This window comes from Petromyzon marinus, unplaced genomic scaffold, assembly GCF_048934315.1.
Source record: "Petromyzon marinus isolate PM22_M1 ecotype Great Lakes invasive population unplaced genomic scaffold, UKy_Petmar_22M1.pri1.0 PM_G_Scaffold_11, whole genome shotgun sequence".
NCBI classification, from domain to species: Eukaryota; Metazoa; Chordata; class Hyperoartia; order Petromyzontiformes; family Petromyzontidae; genus Petromyzon; species Petromyzon marinus.
In genome coordinates this window covers 4490785-4515859 of record NW_027422662.1, presented here as the reverse complement: position 1 = coordinate 4515859, position 25075 = coordinate 4490785, and the positions used below count along the sequence as shown (strand labels likewise).

At 49.2% G+C, this 25075-nt stretch overlaps 1 long non-coding RNA gene across 1 annotated transcript; it reads right to left on the bottom strand.

Annotated features, from left to right (window-relative positions):
• Nucleotides 1-6892: 6892 nt before the first annotated feature.
• On the bottom strand, nt 6893-24543 carry LOC142909008 (uncharacterized). Its single transcript, XR_012932061.1, has 4 exons — nt 24456-24543; nt 18594-18715; nt 18199-18267; nt 6893-7036 (listed from the first exon to the last, which is right to left on the bottom strand). It is a non-coding gene; the product is annotated as an uncharacterized LOC142909008 (long non-coding RNA).
• Nucleotides 24544-25075: the final 532 nt, after the last annotated feature.

Below are 25075 nucleotides of genomic sequence, written 5' to 3'. Positions count from 1 at the left end.
GGTTGCGGGCAGGCCGAGTCAACAGCCGGCAGACGTTCCCGCCATCGGCCAGGGCAGACATTTTGATTTTCCCGCCGGGGAACCACGTGATTCCGCCGGAAGCGGAAGCCAGGGGCATCCTGGGAACGCGGGGGGCCAATCACAACCCGCAACGTCATCAGCACGCGACGCTGCGGATTCAAGTTCCTCAGCGGACGCCGCGTCATCACTGTACCGACACGGTACAGTAGACTCTATCGGCCGGGAAATCGCCGATCTCCGGCTCGAGACGGTACAAGCTGAGGGGGAGACGACGTCCGCCCTCCAACAACGCCTGCCCATCTTCCGAGAATTCACATCTGAAGGGGGCGACTGGGCGGCGTTCCAGCGTCGCTTCCTGAGCCACCAAGAGATGGTGGGCTGGTCGGACGCACAGGCACTCCGAGCACTACCGGCCACTTTGGATGACGACGCTCTCGCCTCGCTCCTCACCATCCCCAGGCAACAAAGGGCGACTCTTCAATCGGCCCTCTGACGGATGTCCGACGTGTACGGGCCTCCATCCGACGTCCGCAGCCGATTTTACGACAGGCGACGCCGCCCTAAAGAGTCTCCGTTGGCATTCCGGACTGCTCTACTGGCGATGGCAAGAGCGGGTTACCCTCGCATGGACGACGAGGCCATCGATGCCATCGTTCTCCAGAAGATGCTGGAGCTGGCGCGCGAGCTGCTCATCGTCATCCAAGCGGTGGACGACGACGGTATGTGCTCGCTACGAGCCGCTCGGTGCATCCACGCACATTTGCTGCTCCACACGGAATCGACCATCGCCGCCTCGGCTTCGACGTCGGAGCCTGCCAGCAGGGGCGCCGAGTTCTCCCCCAACCGGGCCTTCATGGCGACCAGGTCAACGGGCCGGCGATCGTCCGACCACGCTGGTCGCCGCAACGACCAGCAGCGGGGACGGCCTGCTCCACGCGGCGACTTGACGTGCTTCAACTGTGGCCGACGAGGCCACATCTCCTCTGACTGCCGTGCGCCTCGACGACGCCCCTCCGCATCCCGGGGCCAGGACTACAGGACGTCCACGGCATCGCGGCAAAACCAGGCAAGTCGCGACGCCTCTCACGCTCGGCCCTCATTCACACCATACACACTGCAACGCACCATAAGAAGGGCTCGCGATTCGGCGTGTGATGGGGGGTATTCTGGCGTTTGTTCGTGGCCACTCAAACCTGGGCAGTGGTCTGAGTTGGCCCATAGGGTAGTCGCGGCGACGGCAGGTTCGTCCGTGGTTGTCGGATCAATCGAGGGTGTGGAATTTCGCGTGTTGGTCGATACTGGTGCGTCGGCTACGATCATTTCGGATCTGATTTACAATATACTGCCCGTACGATGCCGCCCCTTGGAACGGGTTTCTATCCCGTGTTTCGCCGCTAATGGCAGTTCACTTGGCATTATTGGGCAAATTCGGGCGCAAATTTCGATTGGAGACATTAAATTGGCAGGGCCTATTTTGGTCTCTTCTTCCCTCGCCGTGCCGTGTTTGTTAGGCACTGATTTTCTCGCGAAAATGCCTATTAAGATCCTTGTAGATCAAGGCTGCATCGAACTCCCGTCGGGTTGACGGATGGCGTTCTTGCCCACACCCTCACATCCGCGCATGGCTAGTGCCTCGGTGCAGGCGTTTGTTGCGAGCACAGTCCGCATTCCGCCAGGGACACAAATGCTCGTGCCCTTGCAACTTAAAAAACCGCTAGCCCCGGAGGCCTCGGCACATGGCATTTTGCTGGGGCCTTCAAACGCAGCTGCTAAGGGGTTAGATTTGGTGGCTGCACAGACCCTCGTAGCAGCCGACAGGGAGCCGTTCTTGCAGGTTTTGAATGTCGGATTGTCCACAACCGTCATTCCGCAAGGAACTGTGCTCGCTCACGCGACCCCGGTGCCGTTGGGGACCGGAGTCGCGGGACACGTGCATGACACGCCGCAGGTCCCACCTCCTTCCGAATCGGATGAGAGATGGTTGGACGCGCTCTGCACAGACACGGGTGATCTGTCTCATTCGCAGCGAATTAAATTGCGCGCTCTTCTGCGAGAATTTTCCGATGTCTTTAGTAAATCTAAATTTGATATTGGCTGCACCAAGCTGCTGCGTCACCACATTGATACTGGTGACGCTGCCCCGATTCGACAAAACCCGTTTCGGCTTAGCCCGGCGGAGAAACAGCATGTTAAATCGGCTGTGGATGACATGCTGAAGGCCGATATAATTTCTCCCTCCACTAGTCCCTGGGGTGCTCCAATAGTGCTGGTCAAAAAGCACGATGGTAGTCTCCGTTTTTGCGTTGATTTTCGGCGCCTAAATAAAATCTCGGTAGCGGACGCCTACCCTCTTCCTCGTATGGACGAGTCATTGGATGCCCTGGCAGGGGCGCACTATTTCTCCACCTTGGACCTTCTGTCGGGGTTTTGGCAACTCCCCCTCGACGAATCGTCAAAACCTAAGACTGCTTTTCGGACACCACAGGGCCTTTTCGAGTTTAATAGATTGCCCATGGGTCTCCACTCGGCCCCAGCGACGTTCCAGAGGCTCATGGAGCTGGTCCTCGCTGGGCTCCAGTGGGACTCATGTCTCATTTATCTTGACGACGTCATCGTCTTTAGCCGCACGTTCGGCGAACACATCGAACGGTTGCGTGCTGTCTTCTTGAAAATGCGGGCCGCTAACTTGAAATTCAAGCCGCAGAAGTGTCACCTTCTGCGTGAGTCTGTGCGCTATCTGGGCCACATAGTTAGCCGCTCGGGCATCTCTACCGACCTTGAAAAAACCAAATGTGTTCAACATTGGCCGACCCCTACATCTGCGGGCGATGTTCGTAGTTTTATTGGTTTTGCGTCGTACTACCGCTGGTTTGTTGCTGGCTTCGCGACGATTGCCAAGCCGCTCCACGCCCTTACGTCAAAAGGGGTGGCGTTTCATTGGGGGGACGCAGAACAGGCTGCGTTCGACTCCTTGCGGAACGCGCTCGTGATGGCACCGTCCCTTGCGTACCCCGATTTTTCCGTGCCATTCGTGTTGGACACCGACGCTAGCAATACGGGGATTGGGGGTGTTCTGTCCCAAAAAGTTGATGGCATTGAAAGGGTTGTTGCCTATGGTAGCAGAGTCTTGTCTCTTGCTGAATAAAGATACTGTGTGACCAGACGTGAGCTGCTGGCCATTGTGTTTTTTATTCAGCAATACAGGCCGTACCTGTATGGTCAGCATTTTACCGTGCGATCTGATCATTCGGCTTTACAGTACGCTCTGCGGGTTGACCAACCGTCCGGGCAGCTTTCTCGGTGGCTCGAAGTCCTTCAGGACTACGATTTCAATGTCACTTACCGTAGGGGTGCACAACACACGAATGCCGATGCGTTGTCTCGCCTTCCGCCGGCTCAAAAATGTGCGTGTTTTTTGGGCTCGGGCCATTGTAAGCCGCCACTGCCTGCGCAGGTCGCGCCTCTCACAACGGTGTCAGCCGCACTTCCCGCCGCCTCAGCGCCGATGTTGGATCACGCAGATCCAATGGCCAGTGACGATTTGCTGGGGCTAACTTTGACCAAATGGGGTCGGCACCAGGGCGAGGACATGTCGTTATTGAGGTTGCGTCGCCACGCGAATAATGCGGTTCCAAGACAGGGCAAATTTAATTCATTTGTCATGAAGCGCGGCTTGTTGATGCATTGGGATGCTGACTCGTGTCAACATAAAATCGTCGTGCCATCCGCCTTGCGATGCAAGGCCGTATGGGCGGCGCATGAGCGTTTATTGCACCTGGGTGTTCATAAGACCATTGGGTTGTTGCGGTTGCAATTTTTCTGGCCGGGCATGCTGCGCGACGTCACTGACATTTTGCTGGGGTGCACCCATTGTGCGCAACGTAAACCGCCGGCTAAACCGGCATGTCCACCCCTGCAACCCATTTCGGTCTCTCGTATAAATGAGTTGGTGGCTCTCGATATTTTGGGCCCTTTTCCTACTACGCCACGGGGTAATAAGTACCTTCTGGTTGGGGTAGAGTATTTTACACGGTGGCCTATGGCCTGGGCCCTCCCCAACCAGTCGGCGGCGGCCGTTGTGGACGCCTTTGTTCAAGGCTACGTCCTGGACAAGGGCGCACCAGAACGGTTGCTGACCGATCAGGGAAGAAATTTTTCGGGAGCCTTGCTGACTGATGTGTGCCGCCTGTTGGGCACTAAGAAAGTGCGCACTTCGCCCTACCATCCCCAGACCGACGGCATGGTGGAGCGCCTTCATAGAACTCTCACCGCTATGTTATGCCATCAGGTCGATGAATCCCACCTCGATTGGGACTTGCAGGTTCCGGGGGTCCTCACCGCATACCGTATGGCACCTCACGCGGCAACGGGATTTTCCCCGTTCTTTCTAATGTACGGCAGGGATGCCTTTCCTCCCGCCGACGTTCGGCTGGAAATCGAACAGCCACCGCAAAAGTCAAAGCTCGTTGACCACTTGCGATTCAACCTCCGTAAGTTGGCCGAGGCACGGGAGGCCGCCATTGAAAATTCGGCTTCCCGCCAACGGCCGAATTTGCGACTGCGGGACCCTCGGTCGTACACGCATCGGTGGGCACCGGGAGACAGGGCATGGCTCCACTGCCCCCAGGTGCCGGTGTCCACGTCGGCCAAACTCCTCAGACCATGGCGAGGCCCGGTTGAGGTAGTGGAAGTCCTGCGTCCCCAATGTGTTAAAATTAGCTGGGGACGGCGTCGCTGGTGCGTTCACCCCTCTCGGTTAAAACCCTTCGTCACGCCACGCGTCCCTCCACAACACACACGACATGGGGGCCGAGTGTGCAACGCGTCCGACGAGCCGGATGTTGCCCCGTTGGTGCCTAACCCACAGCGCAGGCGTGTCATTCCTCCTGCAGATGACGCGGGAGTGACGGCTCCATGCAGGCCACGTTCGGCCTCAATGGACCGTGGAGCAGCAAGTGTCCCCGTGGAGATGCCTAAAGGCCCACCGGATGCTCTGGCTCATCCTCCTCCTTCCCTTGTGCCGCCGACAAAGCCTGCCATCCCCTACGATGGCCCCGCGAAACGCACGCGCGCGAAATCTCGCCGGTTGTTATGTTTTTTTTGGCATGTCTAGTGCCTTGTACATACGTTATGTTGTTAAGGGGGGTATTTATAGTGGTTTAATTGTTCTTGTTGTTCGTGAGGCACACTCACAATTCTTCTACCATTGATAATTTCGGAGTTTCCCATTGTTGCAGCCGGGACGGCTGGAGCTTCCGAAGGAGGGGGTGATGTAGAGGTGTTAACTACGCGCTGTTGCGTAACCTGCATTGCCACCAGGGCAGTGCAGCATTACCCCTGGGTACAACGGTTGGGGTCAGTCGAGGTGAAACGGATCGTGGCCAGGGTTTGGTGCGAACCAATCAGACGGTTCCACGTGGGAATGTATGATTGGTTCTACCTGGCCACGAAGGGGTATAAGACGGGTGACCCAACGGACCTCGGGGAGTTCTCTCCCCGCACGAAGATAGAAGACTGGGCTGAAGCCTAGCTAGGACCCTGGACCAGCCCTTCAGCCCTTCTAAGGGCTAAGGCTCGGCATACCCAGTGGTCAGGACCCACCGGGCCAGCGGTGGGTCAGATAGCCTCCCCTAGGTCCTAGCCGGAGGACTAGGTTAGCGGTAGACGTGTGAGTCCCGCCAAGTCCGGAGGTTGTACCTCCTTAGGTATCAAGGAGGTTAGCGGTAGACGTGTGAGTCCCGCCAGGTCCGGAGGCTGTACCTCCCTAGGGTATCGGGTGAGGGGACCGAATATCCCTCTGTGTGTGTTAAGCATTGTATAAGGAAATAATACAATAAACAGAGTGTGCCTCCTAAAGAAGTCTGCTCGTCCTTACAACACTACAGAACCAAAGAAGATAAATCAAACAGATTATAGCAAGATTTGGAAACCATATAATGCAACACAGACGGTCAAAACACAACGCAAGGTCAGGTTGATTACGTTATTACTGGTAGGAACGAAGTTGTAAACTGAGTGTACCAGCCTGCAATAGATTAATGTGTCCGTCCGTCCGTCCATCCGTCCCCTTTCAATACTTTAGAAGTGAAATCTCGTGCTGTTGGGTGTAAAAAAAAATCCAATGTTCCTACCAGCCCACCCTGCAAGGACCTGTTAATTTATCTTCCGTCCAGCTGTCCACGCCCCCACGCTACTCTCCCACTACTTCCTGTCTCCCTTCCCCCCTCTCTCTTCACCCACTTGGGGTAAACTGTCCCTCAAGGATCGTAGATCGAAGCCCCCTACCGCACCTCGCTCTCTCCCTCCCTGGCCCCCCATCTCTCTCCCTCCCTGCCCCCCCGTCTCTCTCCCTCCCTGCCTCCCCGTCTCTCTCCCTCCCTGCCCCCCCGTCTCTCTCCCTCCTTCCCAACTGAACCCCCCTAACCTCTCGCTCACAAGTCGCTGAAGGTGAGGCGCCCTCTGATGTCTCTCTCTCTCTTCCTGCCGTGCCCTCGCCTCCCCGTCTCTTTGCCTCTCTCTCGCCACGTCTTTGCCCCTCGACTCTTCCAGCCCGGTCGTCTCTCTCGCTCCTTCCGAACTGTGCGCCCCTAACCTCTCCCTTAAAAATCGTTGCATGAAATTGCTCTGATGGCGATCTCTCTCTCTCTCTCGCTGCATCCCCCACGCCGTCAGGTCTCGCTGCCTCCCGCTCGCCACGTCTCCGCCCCTCGACTCCGCCTCCCCATCTCTCTCTCCCCTCTTCCCCTCCCGCTCCCCGGTTCCGCCAAGTTCCTGTGCCCCTCGAAGCGAGCCCCGGTCCCTCGCTGCCGTTCGTCCGCCCCCCTTCGATGCTCTCCCTCAGGCCTCCCTCTCCCCGTTCCTTGGCCCCCTCTCTCCCTCGCCCCGCTCCCGCCTCTCTCCATGGAAGCTCTCCGCGGGTCGCGTCTCCTCACTCCTCCGGACGCCGTTCGGCCTCCTGCGCACACCTCCTGCACCGCCGCCGCCGCCAAAGATCCCCCGTGCAGCCTCGAACAGGCTGTCGGGGGCAAGCGCTGTTAGTGGCGAGCAGCAGCACCTACGAAGGCTACCGGCACTGTGGCACACGAGGGGGGTGGGTGGCCAGAAACCACGGCCGGCACCCCTTTGTCTCCCCAGCGGTGATGTTTTACACGTCCCACAAGGTACTACTTTTAGGCGGAGTCGATCTCGGGGAGGCCCACGACCGGTTCATATAATTGTCACACTTCTAGATTTTTGTTGTTTTAATTTTTTTACCTACGTGACTTTATCGAATAGAACCAAAGAGTATAATTGTCACACTGTTTTTGGGCCGTGAGCAAGGAAATCCAACTCGGGGTCTCTGCAGAGTTCGCTCGAGTTTGCAAACGAAAAAACTAAAACGTGTAGCGCTAAACGACCAAATCGGTGATGACAATTCCTGCTGAACGCCGCAGAAGACCAGGCCCACAACGTGGATAGCAGAGCCACGCCCCACCGGCATCAAACTCTGCCCACACATTGTAAACAAATGCAACTCGTGTAACGCGTAGGCTTTTCGCAAGCAGCATTATTCGTGAATGTTTTTGGGGGTTAGTTCGCGTTATTGTTAATGTGTCGTAACCCTCCACCACCACCGCCCGACACGGACAATCAGTAAAACAAATGCCATTGCTCCACTGTAGGGGCGGCCAGGTGGATTTTCAAGAACGCCAATGTTGGTTTCACTGTTGTTAGATTTACACATTTTGGCCGAGGAGGCGAAAATCCACGAGTTGTTAATTCACGTCAAAATCTGAGAATTCGCGGTGAATCCACAAATTTGGCCTAGTCTGCTGTATCCATCAGTCACTTTCCGCATCAGATATTAACCAACATATCCATGATGCAACGTAACAACTGCAGTCTAACTGCATTTTAAATGGATTAAATAAGCATGGACTGAATGACCATTCATTATGAATATCCCGAGGTAACACCAAAACACACTTTACGCACATTCAACAATCTAACAACAATTCTACACTATGTGCCTGTGTTCAACCAAGTTAGCGATCTTAAAACCATTCAAACTCACCACCACCACCACCACAACCAAACCACCAGAATCGTCAAATCGAAATCCCAACGAAGCGAACGGCGGTCCACAGAAGTACGTCCTGGCACGAGAAAACATTCCCCGCTCAAACACAAAGAACACCACCACCCATACACTCCACACCACCACCACCACCACCACACCCCACACCACCACCACACCACCACCAACACACCCCACACCACCACCACCACCTCCCCTACACCACCACCACCACACCCCACACCACCACACACCACCACTACCACACCCCACACCACCACCACACCACCACCACCATACCCCACACCACCACCACCACCACCACACCCCACACCACTACCACCACACCCCACACCACCACCACTACCACACCCCACACCACCACCACACCCCACACCACCACCACCACACCACCACCACCACTACCACACCCCACCACACCACCACCACCACCACACCACCACCACCACCACACCCCACACCACCACCACCACCACACCACCACCACCACACCCCACACCACACCACCTCCCCTACACCCCACACCACCACACCCCAAACCACCACACGCTACACCACCACTACCACACCCCACACCACCACCACACCCCACACCACCACCACACCACCACTACCACACACCACACTCACCACACACACGCTCACCACACTCACCACGCTCACCACGCTCACCACACACACCACACTCACCACACACACACCACACACACCACATTCACCACAAACACACACCACACACACCACACTCACTCACCACGCTCACCACAAACGCTCACCACACACTCACCACACACACCACACCACACACACTCACCACACACTCACCACACACACACCACACACACACCACACACTCACCACAAACACACACCACACACACCACACACTCACCACACACTCACCACAAACGCTCACCACACACACTCACCACACACACCACACTCACTCACCACACTCACCACACACTCACCACACACACACACCACACTCACCACAAACACACACCACACACTCACCACACACACACCACACTCACAAACACCATACTACACTCACCACACACTCACCACACCACACTCACCACACTCACCACAAACGCTCACCACTCTGTTCACACACACTGTTCACACACACTGCTCACCACACTGTTCACACACACTGTTCACACACACTGCTCACCACACTGTGCCCCGGAGAGGCCTACCCACCTGCTGGGAGGCCTACCCACCTGCCGCTGGGAGGCCTACCTACCTGCTGGGAGGCCTACCCACCTGCTGGGAGGCCTACCCACCTGCTGCTGGAGAGGCCTACCCACCTGCTGGAGAGGCCTACCCACCTGCCGCTGGGAGGCCTACCCACCTGCCGCTGGAGAGGCCTACCCACCTGCCGCTGGAGAGGCCTACCCACCTGCCGCTGGGAGGCCTACCCACCTACCGGGAGGCCTACCCACCTGCCGCTGGAGAGGCCTACCCACCTGCTGGAGAGGCCTACCCACCTGCCGCTGGGAGGCCTACCCACCTGCTGGAGAGGCCTATCCACCTGCCGCTGGGAGGCCTACCCACCTGCTGGAGAGGCCTACCCACCTGCCGCTGGGAGGCCTACCCACCTGCTGGGAGGCCTACCCACCTGCTGCTGGGAGGCCTACCCACCTGCTGGAGAGGCCTACCCACCTGCTGGGAGGCCTACCCACCTGCCGCTGGGAGACCTACCCACCTGCCGCTGGGAGGCCTACCCACCTGCTGGGAGGCCTACCCACCTGCCACTGACAGTGGTACCTGGAGCGTGCTGACGCTCAGCTGATGTGTCACACCGTGGCGAACCCCGCAGCTAACTCATTCACGTGGAGCAGGCCAAGAAACGACATTCCAGTCGTGGGCTGAGCTCAAAAGGGCTAACTCGAGCACCATCCTGCGGCGGGGAAAGGAGGCGGTGCAAGAGGTTCAGCCGAGCCCACAACAGCCAAGAATCTGCTGTCTGGGAGAGGGGGGTGGGCGCTGTTAAACCCTAGCACATGGGCGAGAAGCCGTGCATGTGTGACGAGTGCGGCAAGACGTTTTTCTCACGCTCGGCCTACAAGTATATATATTTTTCTATTCCACTTGTGTGTAAATCTGTGTATACCCCGGATATTTTAGAGATGGCAATTCTCCTGCTGTGTGTCCTACTGCTGTCCCTCCCGGCCATATCTAGTGTCACACTCAACTCTACAAACGGCTACCCTCGTTATTTTGCGTCAATACTTGTTGCTCGATTTGCCACTACACCTGCAAATGAAACAGCTCATAGACACTTCTACACTCCATCATTGTATCCTTTTAAACCCTATCTTTGTCCCATTACTTCACCAGCACTCCTTCCAAACTTCATTTTGCTCTTAAAAATAACACCATCTGCGAGCTGCTGCTATTCGTCCAAGGTTCGCCGCTCTTCATCCTTTCACAGAAAATACTTATGCAAACTGTTAATTCTACATTTCTTATTCCTGGGTGGTATTGAGCTTCATCCAGGCCCAAATGAAAAGAGCTCGTATAATTCTGTAGATTTTTCTGGCAGGAAAGGTGTTGGTGTTCTACATATCAACATCAGAGGGCTTGTGATTAAATTAAGTCAACTAAAACTAGAAGTGGCAAATCTTGATCCGGACATTTTTTGCCTAACAGAAACATTTCTCACTCCTGCCGTCAATAACTTGCAGATTACGATTGAAAACTACAACCTTTTTCGGCTTGACTGAGGATCTAAAGGAGGTGGAATTGCCATCTATGTTCGTAACACTATTGCATGTTCACCAGCTCACTCTTTGTTTAAAAAATGTTGCTTTGAAGGTCTGGCTCTCAGAATAACTCTCCCAAATAATCAACAGATATTGGTAGTGTGCTGCTATAGACCGCCTTGTGGGAAGGATGTTGAAGCTGCATCGGCACTGAGAGAGCTTTTTGGGGGCCTCCCTAAAGGTGAAATAATTTTAGTGGGTGATCTAAATTGGAATTGGCTAAACCCGCCGGCCGTGGCCACAAATTTTACAGATGAATTTAACTTGTTTCAATTAATAAATGTCCCCACAAGACCCAACTTAAAAAATCCGGGACAGTCAACTCTGCTTGACGTCCTATTGACAAATGCCCCTCACAATTTCGCACTGACTGGTGTTCTGGGTAATAACCTTAGTGATCACTCCTTCATTTTTGGTGTGAGATCATCAGCCAGACCCAAAGCCCCCCTAAAATTGTTGAGAAGCACTCTTTGAGGCACTTCAGCACTCAGGCATTTACAAATGATGTGCTTCACTCGGATATTGATAAGGTCTGTGATATACCCAACCTGACTACGGCTTGGGAGACTTTCAGGTACACATTTCTCCAAATTCTTAACAAACATGCTCCGTTGGTTAGATTTAAAACTAAAGGCAACCGCCCACCATGGTATGATCCTTTGATTACAAAGCTCATGAAAACTAGGGACAAGGCTTGGGCATGTGCTCAGAAAAGTAATTTGGTAAATGACTGGCTAGAAAACAGGATTTTAAGGAATAGATGCGTAAAAAATACGGCATGCAAAAAATGCCTATTTTTCCTCCACTCTCCTGGAATCACATGGAAATGCCAGGATTTTTTGGAAAACAATCAAATCTATCGAAAAGGCATCCAAAACAGAAAATCTGCCCGTTGAGCTTCACCGAAATGGGGAATATTTTTCAGATCCCAAAAAAATAGTTGACAATTTTAACCTTCATTTTTCTGAAGCTGGTAATCTTTTTGATAATGTATTGGGAGTCACCCCTGCTCCTGCAAATTCCTACACCCCTGTCCAAACATTAAACGAATTTAGTTTCCAACCAATCCACGAAAGTAATGTTCTGAAACAACTGTCCTACCTCAAAGGTTCCTCCTCTACCGGAGCAGATAGTTTTCCCGTCTTTGCTCTACTAACTGTTGGTCAGCTAATATACAAACCTATAGCCCATATTTTCAACCTGTCCATCAAAGAAGCATCAGTTCCTCTAGAATGGAAACATTCCTATGTCTGCCCACTTCACAAAGGGGGCCCTAAAGATGATCCCAATAACTACCGACCTATCTCAATTTTGTCCCCATTGATGAAAATTTTTGAAAAATTATTGAACTACCAAATTAGCAGTTTCCTGTCCACCAACAATCTACTACATCTAAAACAATCTGGGTTCCGGAAAAAATACAGCACCACATCTGCTGCATTAGACTCTTTGAATCAAATTTACAATAGCCTTGATAATAAGCAGTACTGTGTCTGTCTTTTTCTTGACCTGTCCAAAGCTTTTGATACAGTTGACCACAACACCCTGCTTAGTAAACTAAGTTGCCTCGGTTTTTCCGAGAACACAGTACAATGGTAAAAAAATTACCTCTTTTCTCGCACCCAAACTGTATTCACAGATGGTTGGAGGTCAAACAGTGTTAAGATAACAAAAGGGGTTCCACAGGGTTCCATCCTCGGCCCCCTCTTGTTCTCTCTTTATGTCAATGACTTGGGCACTGAACTGGATCATTCCAGGGTAAATCTTTTTGCAGATGACACGATACTCATTACTGCTGGCCGCTCTCCGGATGACGTGATTGCTAAGCTCCAGGGTGATTTCAACAAACTACAACATCAGCTAGTTTCTCTTAAACTAGTCCTGAATACCTCCAAAACCAAGGTGCTATGCTTCTCTCCGGGACTAAAGCAGGAAGTTATTTTTCCCCAATTACATTCCTTGAATAATTATCAAATAGAGCAAGTCAAGATCTATAAGTATCTTGGGGTCATCCTGGATTCAAAACTTAGTTTTGAAGATCACATTGATTATACTGGTAAAAAGACAAAAATAAAAATTGGTTTTCTGTATCGACACAAGCACTGCTTCCCCCCAATGTTCCGTTTGGAATTGATAAAAGCTACCATACTGCCTCTACTTGACTACTGTGACATCGTGTATAAATCAGCCCCAAGTACTGTACTGAAGAAGCTTAATTCCATCTATCACTCGGCCTTAAGATTTGCATTGAACTGCCCATATAGGACTCACCACTGTGATCTCTACATTGAGTCAAACTTAACATCTCTTAATGTTCGACGGCTTGTGCACCAGATCTTATTTATTCACGATGTCCTTACAAAAAATTCCGCAGACTACCTACTGGATCTCCTCTCTGTTTCAAAGAACAAATATGACCTCAGGTCTTCGCTCATTTACCAGCTTCACATTCCCTATTGCCGTAAAAAAACTGGAGGAAGGTCCTTTGCTATTGATGCCCCCAGGGTCTGGAATGCTATTGCCAATAAACTGCAACTTGAATCACTACCTATGAGATCTTCACTCAAAACTGCTCTAGAGGAGTTGTACAACCCTAGCTGCCACTGCTATTCAGTGGCCTAAAATATGGGTCTAGATTTTGGTGTTATAATTTATTTATGTAGTTTATTGTTAAAAATTCGGTCACAGTCCCTATGATCACTGTTACATTGGATTTATGGCTTTTATTTTGGTGATTTTCGAAAAGTTTTTTTTGTTTTGGCCATGTTTTTGTTTATAGTAGTACGGAGTTAGACTGATGGCCTTAATCTTAGTTGTCTTGTGGTTGTTGTTGTTATTTGACTTGCATCCCACTGGGATTTTTGCACACAGCATTGGTGTACGGTGCTATTTTAGGAATATTTTGATATTTTTTTCCTGTATTTTCTGTTTGCAGTCACATAACCACTGTAAGATATTTTCTTGTTCATGTTTTTGTTTGTTGCGGTTGCACCCGATTCAAGAGCCGAATGGCTCACAGGGCCATACCAAATAAATGAACTATGAACTATGTCCTAGTTCGACAAAATCTACGTCAACACGTAATACAAAACTACAATTCGTGTTGCAGAGAATGAACCTCCTCTACGTGTAACCTTTGAGTGGTATGCCACGTAACTGATTAATGATCCGAGTGTTCTCCCTATTTCAAAGACAATGAGTTGCTCCAGAGGGAGATGCTTCCTGAAAACACAAAAATACCCTTGTTTGGTTCTTTCCTCCAGACAGTCTCATCCCTTCACCTGATGAAGGCCACTTGTGTTGTGGCCGAAACGTCGTGAGAATTTTATTGCGTGATTTTATTTTATCAATTTATTATTTTATTCTCATTCTACGTGGTGACTTTACCTAGAGAACCAAAGAAGATGAATCCTTGCAGTCACGAAAGCTTTAAATCGAAAAACAAAAATACCCTTTGACCTGTATCACAATAACAATGAGTCTTACCTGAGTAAGCTGTACAGGTTACTTCCATAACACACACTTTGTCCTAACATCACTTATTCAATGTTTGACCCTTACAGACAAAATGTTACATGTACGCACACAATCAGACAAGTATTAATTCTAAATTATTGACAGGCATATTAACAAAATTGAATTACTGCACTGAAATATACTGCATCAGGTTACATCGCATTAACATGAAGCTATTTTTAAAAATACGCACCGTCTGCTTAACAGTGTATGTACAACATGCTATTGTATTGTCATTCAAAACGAGTAGGCCATTGCATGCTGGCGTCTGGGTCAAAATTGCTCAAATTCTAAACATTACCTACAAACTCCACAACTAAGATGCCACATCAATCATCGCCCCCTACTGACAGGCTCTTGTCCACATGCAGGCCGGTGCAGGGCCACCACCTTGTGCCACACAGGGGCAGCTGCTACTTGGGGATGCTCTTCAAGTGTTTGAGACGAGATACAAAACTCCGAATTGCCAGAGGCGATTAAGCAAGCACCATATAAATGGATTTTAAAACCGAGTGAATGCTTGGGAGCTTATTGGCTCTCGCTCCTGGTTCGAGATCTACCCAACCCACAGGTCCACAAAAACTGGCCGCTCTAACCATGCAGGTTTAACCTAGGAACTGAGTGTCCAACTTCACATTCTTGTCATTAAAGGCCTGTGACAAAGGTGCATCCATTGGAGCGACCAGAGTGGAGTCGGCTCCGGGAGAGGCAACCACCTTGCCCCACGGCGCTCCTCCACTTCGAGGTCTGCGGAGTACTTCGCCACCACCACCACCACCAGCGTGGCGATCTTCACGGCTGTGCTCACTTTGGTTCTGCTGCTATCGCAGCCAGTGGTGGAACTCCTCGGAGGATCTCGGCGTGGGGGTTCGAACATCAACGGCTCCAACACCACCACCACCACGATCAACAACTACTCGGGACTCGTGAAGGACGTCTCTCCACCGGCAGCGGTCGCCACCTGGGGACCGATGTTCACCAGTGCCAGGACATAGTGGACAGCGTGCTCCCTGCTCTACTGCAGGCTATGGGTCAGCTGAGCGGCAGCTGCCAGGACATAGTGGACAGCGTGCTCCCTGCCCTGCTCCACGTCGTGCGTCAGCTGTACAGCGGCTGCAAGGAGGCCATCGGCTCCACCGTGCCGCTGAACACCCCGCACATCGCCGTGCGTCTCCGGCGTTTCGTACGTCGCAGAGTTGAGTGAGCAACATCCATCGTCGTCGTCGTCACCATCAGCCACGGTCAATCCACTAGCGGGTAGAGACCTCCCCCGTGCCGTCGCCACCTCCCACAATGCCGCTGTGCGGTGATCCACCCAGCGCCTGACACGTGGAGCGATTTCATTGCTTGATCTCCCCACTGGGCATCCTCTCGGATGACCCCCTCGCCGCCCATCGGCATCACTCGCCCCCTTCGCGCCCTCCACCGTCACCCTCAACTCTACTCGCGGTTAAATTTTGATTTAAAGCTTTTGTGATTGCAGTAATTCATATTCTTAGCTCTTCCGGTAAAGTCATGTTGAAGGTAAACAATAAAATAAATATATATAAAAAATATAAATTCTCACGACGTTTCGACACACCTGAAGACGACCGTTTGTGTTATGGTCGAAACGTCATGAGAATTTTTATTGTCTTATATAAATTTTATTATTTTGTTTCCCTTCAACGTGACTTTACCGAAAGAGCTAAGAATATCCACTCACGGTGTTTTCAACAGCCTGGTTGGGCACTGGAACGGTATCCCGGACAGTACCGGATTAAGCTCGTGCGGGTCCTGTGGCATATATTATAATGGTGCCCAAAATAAAATAAAAAAACACAATTATTAAAACGCAAAGTTTACACATCTACCGGGTCTCCACTTGACTTTGGATTGTCTCGGAGGAAGTCCACCCACACCTCCACTTCCACAAACTGCTGGGAGTTGCCTCGCTCTGCCTCACAGTCAGAAATCTCCTCCTGCTTCACGTTGCCTCTGTCGATGTGAAGGTCCCATTTTGGAGTTGAATCTTCATCTTCACATTTCACCTTCACTCCTTTGCTCTTCACTTCTTCACATTTCACCATCACCTCTTCATGTTTCACCCCGATACCTTTAAAAGTGTCCAAGCTGGGATTTTCTTCCGGTTCTTGTTTCATGAGGGATGGGCTCATGGTGGCACTTTGACTTTCACAAGCTGATTTCAGACTCCACTCCTTGTGGATCTTCTGATGCTTCTGTGTTCTCTGGTGTACTTGAAGTTGTTGTTGCTGTGCAAACGTTATCCCGCACGGAGTGCACCTGAAGGGTTTCTCTCCTGTGTGTGTTCTCTGGTGTACTACAAGAGTAGATGAATGTGCAAACGCCTTCACGCACATACTGCACTTGAAGGGTTTCTCTCCCGTGTGTGTTCTCTGGTGTTCTACAAGAAGAGATGAACGTGGAAACGCCTTCATGCACACACTGCACTTGAAGGGTTTCTCTCCCGTGTGTGTTCTCTGGTGTGCTACAAGAGTAGATGAATGTGAAAACGCCTTCATGCACACACTGCACTTGAAGGGTTTCTCTCCCGTGTGTGTTCTCTGGTGCTCTGTCAAATTTCCAGTCCGATCCGTGCTGTATGCACACCGGTCGCATTGTTGACTTGCCCTACCGAGCTGCGCTGAGTGCATTTGCTCCATCAGACCAATTCTGCAGAGGAAGCGTCAGCTGCAGACAGAAAAAAATAATATCCACACTATCTACACTTCAGTATCGATGCACAGAGGAAAGCATATACACACAGTAACACGTGACTTACACGTCTATACTTATTCACATATTCATGATATAGTGGAAAAGTGTCCCAAATTCATCACACGGACTGTTATGGCACACAATGAGAGGGCAAATGGTTATAAACATGCCTGGAAGCCCTCGTATCTTCAAAATGAATGTTCACCAAAAACTCCGAGCACACAATTTCAGCTGTCTGGCTACAAAAGGAATATTTATGAGAGCTAAATTCAGCTGACATAGCAAAGGGTGTTGAAAACAATATTATTTGTGTTAGGCAGAAATGCATAAATTAACGTTCAATCGCAACTTAGAGGTGTGAATCCAGGCTCAGATGTCCTTGAATGCTGGGATGAACAGTTCCCACTTCAGCTGAATGTGTGTGCTGTGTTCACCTCCTGTTTCCATTATTATAAAGAGTTCCAGAGGAAAACAAAAATAAACTACTGTTATGATAAAACCTCCGTGTTCGACAGAGTTAATAGACGTTACTGCAAACACAAACTGTACACTGTCACTGGGTAAACAGGCGGTGGCGTGTCTAGAATCATGCCTGGCCACCTTCATCTGCTCAGCATTAATGCTTCCTCACTGCACCAAGTAATTAATTGAGGATCAACGAACATAGCCGAGGATAACTGGAGTTTGCGTGTCTCTCTCCGTGGTGAGATGTTAACTACCTCACCTGGTATACAGGAAGTCGTGGGTTCGATCCCGACCCTGACACCTGCTGTATATTTGGAGTTTGCGCGTCTCTCCGCTGAGTGTCTTTGACCGATAGACATTGACACACGTATTCTTGTTTCTTTCAGTAAAGTTACGTAGATAGAAAATAACAATAACAGATAATAGAATTACATTAAATAAAGGCCATTTGTGTTGCGATCAAAATGACGTGAGTTTTTTTGCTTTATTCACAATTATTTATTTATTGTATTGCTATTTTTATTTAATTTTCTATCTACGTGACTTTACCGAAAGAACCAAGAATATTAATTCCTGCAGTCACCAAAGTTTTCAGTCAAAACATTCACACACGTTGACAAAGCCTCACCTTGTGTTGTTGTGGGCAGGTCGCTTCTGATAACAAGAGTGGTATAGCAGCTCAAGCGGGCTTGGCCTGCTAACAAAAGAACGAAAATCAAAACTGCGTGAATATTTACAATAAAACAAAGTTACAAAGTGGCGAGCCGGGTGAAGACAAATTAAACTTAAGCGAGATAATTAAAGTGAACGCAATCAGGCGAGGGCAGGAGGCAGGGCCCCGCGTGGCTAGGCCCCGCGTTGTAAAGTTCCAACCTGGACATCGATTCCAATGCTCGCTGCTACTCAACTGACATCCCTACGAGAGAGAGCGAGGCTCTACCTTGGTTAACAACAACAACCACCACCACAACCACCACCACTACGACAACCACAACAACCACAATCGCAATGATAATTTCTCACCTCGGATTTCAGTGCAGGAAGCGATAGTTTCCTGCTACCTCGTGACGTCACCCGGCAGCAGGTGACATGACGTCACATCTGGGGTACGAAACACGCTCCTCCCACAATGAGCCGCTCCGTAACTGAATAAATTAGAGAATTAATAAATTATGTAAATGTAACATGTCCCATATGTCGTGGGCAATGAACCCGTCGCAATAAACTCGTGACGGCTTTAACGAACACATTATGCTAATGAGCCGCCAGTCACTGGGCGTAGCTTTGCCCAAATAAGGATTGGCACTGGAACGCAATCGGCAGTGACCCAAGCGGAGGTGACGTCACGCTCAAGAGCGAGGTGGAATACCTTGGTGACATGACGTCACTAGCAAGGTACACCTCACCCTGGCGTTTCACGCCGATGAGGTAATGCAGAGTGGTGATGTCACAGAGCGGGGTTGGAGTTTAAGTTGATTTAGATTCATTTTACATTGTTCCCTCCCTTGGGTGTGTGGGCTCAGCTACAACAACAACGTGGACATTATTGTGTATACACTGTGTGTGTGTGTACACTGTGTGTGTATACACTGTGTGTCTGTGTATACTGTGTGTGTGTGTACTGTGTGTGTGTACACTGTGTGTGTGTACACTATGTGTGTACACTGTGTGTGTGTGTACAGTGTGTGTGTGTGTACACTGTGTGTGTGTGCACTGTGTGTGTGTACAGTGTGTGTGTGTGTACACTTCTAGATTTAAAGCTTTCGTGACTGCAAGGATCCATACTCTTTGGTTCAAAGGGTAAAGTCACGTAGGTCAAAGATGTTGTACTGTCCCCTGACGATATCCTTGTCAGCTTCGATGTGGTCTCTTTGTTCACCAAGGTCCCAGTACCTGATACCATTGAAATAATTGAAAATTTGGTCCAACATGGACTAGACCCCGACACACCTGCACTGGTTAGGCACTGCCTCAACAATACCTACTTTACTTGGAATGGCTCCTACAAACAAAATGAGGGTACCCCCATGGGATCCCCCTTATCACCAGTGATAGCCAATATTTTCATGGAGAAATTTGAATCAGACGCCATCCAGACTTCCACCCTCAGACCTTCCCTGTGGAAGAGATATGTGGATGACACTTTCGTCATTTGGCCACATGGCCTCCCAGCTTTGAACCTTTTCCTACACCACATCAATTCCAAACATCCCGCCATCAAATTCACCATGGAAGTGGAGAAAGATGGCAAGCTACCATTCTTAGATGTTCTGTTTGAGAGGAGACCTGATGGCTCATTGGGGCATTCTGTCTACAGGAAACCCACCCACACAGATTCCTACTTGAAACCTGATTTCCACCACCACCCAGCCCAAAATAATTCTCTCATCAAAACTTTATACCATAAGGCTCATTGCATTTCGGACGAACACCACCTGACCAGTGAATTAAAACATGTACACCTGGCCCTCAAAAGGAATGGTTACTCTGACCGTATCATCCGCCAAGCTGTTTCTCCCTCCATACAGAAACAAAAACTTGATACTCCGGTCAAAACCATCACACTACCATATATAGCAGGCGTTACTAAAAAGATTTCCAAAATTCTAAACAAACACAAGATCCAGGTCCGGTTCAATACAGTACACAAAATTCGTGATCTGATCCCATCCGTGAAGGATGTCATTCCTGACTTACAGTACCCCGGGGTTTACAAATTGAGTTGTACCTGCGGTGATTGCTATATCGGGGAGACAAAGCGACATGTCTCTGACCGAATCCGCGAGCACAAATCAGATTTGAAACACGGCAAAACGAATTCTTCTGCCGTGGCTGATCACTGTTACAACGCTGTGGGTGATCACGATATCATTTTCTCCGATACCAAGGTTCTTTGCAAACCCACGGGTTTTTATCAGAGATTTGTTCACGAGGCAATTCAGATCTACAAACACAGACACAATTTCAACCGAGATGGTTTCAAATTTAGCAACCATTGGAAAGATGTTCTAAATCGAACTAAACATTAAACTAATTTCAATGGTACAGTATATTTTTCAAGTAGTGGTACCCCAAACTTTCGCAGCTCTTATAAATTCCCTTTTCACACCATCAATAGGTAAACTCTCCCCCCCCCCCCTCCCGCGCCAAACGGCAAGTCCACCGGCACGTACAACACCTCTTTTCTAAAATCGGCCAATCAAATGCTAATTTTTATGCTAATTTCTTTGTCAGGACACCTTGTTTGCTCGCACAAAGTTTAAAGGTCCGCGGTCTGAGCGTGGTTGTGTTTCGCTAAATTCTCCTGTTTGATTTGTACTAGGTGCCTCAGTGAATGTATATGCTCTGACTTTAACATAGCTATTTCTGTGACCAGTTACAAGCTAATCATTCAGCTATTTCAATGCTAAATTCTATGCTAATTCCTTTGTCAAGGGGTGCCTCTGCGGATGTGTATACTTTAACTTATCTATTTCAATGAGCCATTTCAATGCTAAATTATATGCTAATTCCTTTGTCAAGGTGCTTTGTTTCTTCTCACACAGCTTAAAGGTCGTGATCTGCGCGTGGCTTTTTCCACTCCAGCGCTGTCCTCCAGACAGTCTCGTCCCTTCACCTGATGAAGGCCGCTTGTGTTGTGGCCGAAACGTCGTGATTTTTGTTATTTTATGTTTTACCTACGTGACTTTACCCAATAGAAGCAAAGCGTATGGATCCTAGCAGTCACGAAAGCTTTAAATCTAGAATAGAAATGTAATGCAATACAACACAGAGAGTCGGCCAACATAAGAGTCAACACCCCACCTTGTTGATAACGTTCTTCCAAAGATTGCTCAATTTGAAAGAGAGACAAAACACAGACAAGGAGACACACAGACAGAGAGAGATAGAACACAGAGACACACAGAGAGAGATACACACATACAGTGAGGGAAAAAAGTATTTGATCCCCTGCTGATTTTGTACGTTTGCCCAATGACAAAGAAATGATCAGTCTATAATTTTAATGGAAGGTTTATTTGAACAGTGAGAGACAGAATAACAACAAAAAAATCCAGATAAACGCATGTCAAAAATGTTATAAATTTATTTGCATTTTAATGAGGGAAAAAAGTATTTGACCCCTCTGCAAAACATGACTTAGTACTTGGTGGCAAAACCCTTGTTGGCAATCACAGAGGTCAGACGTTTCTTATAGTTGGCCACCAGGTTTGCACACATCTCAGGAGGGATTTTGTCCCACTCCTCTTTGCAGATCTTCTCCAAGTCATTAAGGTTTCGATGCTGACGTTTGTCAACTCGAACCTTCAGCTCCCTCCAGATTTCCTATGGGATTAAGGTCTGGAGACTGGCTAGGCAACCCCAGGACCTTAATGTGCTTCTTCTTGAGCCACTCCTTTGTTGCCTTGGCTGTGTGTTTTGGGTCATTGTCATGCTGGAATACCCATCCACCATCCATTTTCAATGCCCTGGCTGAGGGAAGGAGGTTCTCATCCAAGATTTGACGGTACATGGCCCCGTCCATCGTCCCTTTGATGCGGTGAAGTTGTCCTGTCCCCTTAGCAGAAAAACACCCCAAAGCATGTTTCCACCTCCATGTTTGACGGTGGGGATGGTGTTCTTGGGGTCATAGGCAGCATTCCTCCTCCTCCAAACACGGCGAGTTGAGTTGATGCCAAAGACCTCCATTTTGGTCTAATCCGACCAAAACACTTTCACCCAGTTGTCCTCTGAATCATTCAGATGTTCATTGGCAAACTTTAGACGGGCATATATATATGTGCTTTCTTGAGCAGGGGAACCTTGCAGGCGCTGCAGGATTTCAGTCCTTCACGGTGAAGTGTGTTATCAATTGTTTTCTTGGTGACTATGGTCCCAGCTGCCTTGAGATCATTGACAAGATCCACCCGTGTAGTTCTGGGCTGATTCCTCACCGTTCTCATGATCATTGCAACTCCCTGAGGCGAGATCTTGCATGGAGCCCCAGGCCGAAGGAGATTGACAGTTTTTTTGCGTTTCTTCCATTTGCGAATAATCGCACCAACTGTTGTCACCTTCTCACCAAGCTGCTTGGCAATGGTCTTGTAGCCCATTCCAGCCTTGTGTAGGTCTACAATCTTGTCCCTGACATCCTTGGAGAGCTCTTTGGTCTTGGCCATGGTGGAGAGTTTGGGATCTGATTGATTGATTGCTTCTGTGGACAGGTGTCTTTCATACAGGTAACAAGCTGAGATTAGGAGCACTCCCTTTACGAGTGTGCTCCTAATCTCAGCTCGTTACCTGTATAAAAGACACCTGGGAGCCAGAAATCTTTCTGATTGAGAGGGGGTCAAATACTTATTTCCCTCATTAAAATGCGAATCATTTTATAATATTTTGACATGCGTTTCTCTGGATTTTCTTGTTGTTATTCTGTCTCTCACTGTTCAAATAAACCTAACATTAAAATTATAGACTGATCATTTCCTTGTCAGTGGGCAAACGTACAAAATCAGCAGGGGATCAAATACTTTTCTCCCTCACTGTAGGCACACAGAGAAACAACGCCTCTGTGTCGAGGCGTTAAATAGAGAGAGAGGGGTGCAGAGAGAGAGAGGGGAGGGGTTTAGAGAAATCCGCGAGTCAATGCAAGGCCGTAGCCATGGAGTCAACATTGGGGGGGGAACAAATCTACCAGGGGCTCTGGGGTCTCCCCCCCCCAGAAAGAAAATCTAAATTTGAAAACTAATTTTTAAAATATTGAAAAATTTCACTAACACATGGGATGGAATTTGTATTATTTGATACAATATTGTATAATATTGTATTGTATTACATTGCTCTGTTGTTTATTTTTTAACTTTTCTTGTTTCATAGTATGCAATGGCAGAGATTAGGGATTCATAAAGTACAACGCAATCATACAAACACAAATCTACACATTGTTACATGAAGACAAGTCCACATTTTGTGGCCAAGGTTTAGCAAATTGTTTTTATTAACATAGCATAGCAATTATTATTTTAAATAATATTTTTATAGCAATAAATTGGGGGAGACATTTTGAGCATGTTTGATTATTGTGGGGGGATATGTCCCCCACCAATATATTATAATTATTATAATATATTATAATTACGGCCTTGTGTCAATGAGAGATTTGGAACTTTGGTGACTGCAGGAAATAATAATAACACGAGTACACGCAGAGAGAGAGAAAGCACACTTATATTCTTGGTTCTTTCGGTAAAGTCACCACGTAGAAGGGGAAACAATAAAATAATTAAAATATTAAACAATAAAATTCTCACGACGTTTCGACTGCACCACAAGCAATCATCATTAGGTGTGAAAACCACAGCAAGAAACCACAGCAAGAAAATGTTATTGCTGTGGTTTTCACACCTGATGATGATTGCTCGTCTTGCAGTCGAAACGTCGTGAGAATTTTATTGTTTGATATTTTTATTATTTTATTGTTTCCCTTCTACGTGGTGGTGACTTTACCGAAAGAACCAAGAATATGAATCCCTGCAGTCAAGAAAGCTTTAAATCAAAAGCACACTTAATCAAAGAAACTGAGTAAAATTTTTGAAATGTAATGCAATGCAACACAGAGAGTCGATCAACACACAATAAACGCATAGCCTGGTAGATTACTTTCTTACAAAGATTGCTCAACTAAGCGAGATAATTGAAGCAAACGCGATCAGGCGAGGGCAGGAGGCAAGGCCCCGCGTGGCTAGGCCCCGCGTTGTAAAGTTCCAACCTGGACATCGATTCCCATGCTCGCTGCTACTCAACTGACATCCCTGAGAGAGCGAGGCTCTACCTTGGTAAACAACAACCACCACCACAACAACCACCACAACAACCACGACCACCAACACGATAATAATTTCTCACCTCGGATTTCAGTGGAAGAGCGAAACGAACGCTCCCTGTTACCTCGTGACGTCGCGCGGCAGCAGGTGATATGACGTCACGTCCGGGGTACAAGACACTCCCCTACCACGAGCGGCTCCGTACCTGAATAAAATTATGTTAATGAGCTCGGGCCATATGTCGAGGGATGGGGGCGTGGGTGCTGAACCCGTCCCAATCAACTCGCGACGGCTTTCACGAACTCATTATGTTAATGAGCCGCCAGTCACTGGGCGTAGCTTTGCCCAAATAAGGAATGTACAGGAACAGATATCGGCAGTGACCAAGCAGAGGTGACGTCACGATCAAGGGCGCGGTGGACGGGGGTGGGGTGAATACCTTGGTGACATGACGTCACTAGCGAGGCACACCTCCCAACGGCGTTTCACACCGATGAGGTCATGCTGAGTGGTGACGTCACAAGCAGGGATGGAGTTTAAGTTGATTTAGATACATTTTCCATTGCTCCATCTCTTGAACAGAGACCCTTGCGTGCGTGAGCTCAGCAACTACAACGTGGACATTACTGTGTGTACACGCTGTTTCTGTGTGTACACACTGTTTCTGTGTGTACACTGTGTACAGACTGTGTGTGTACACAG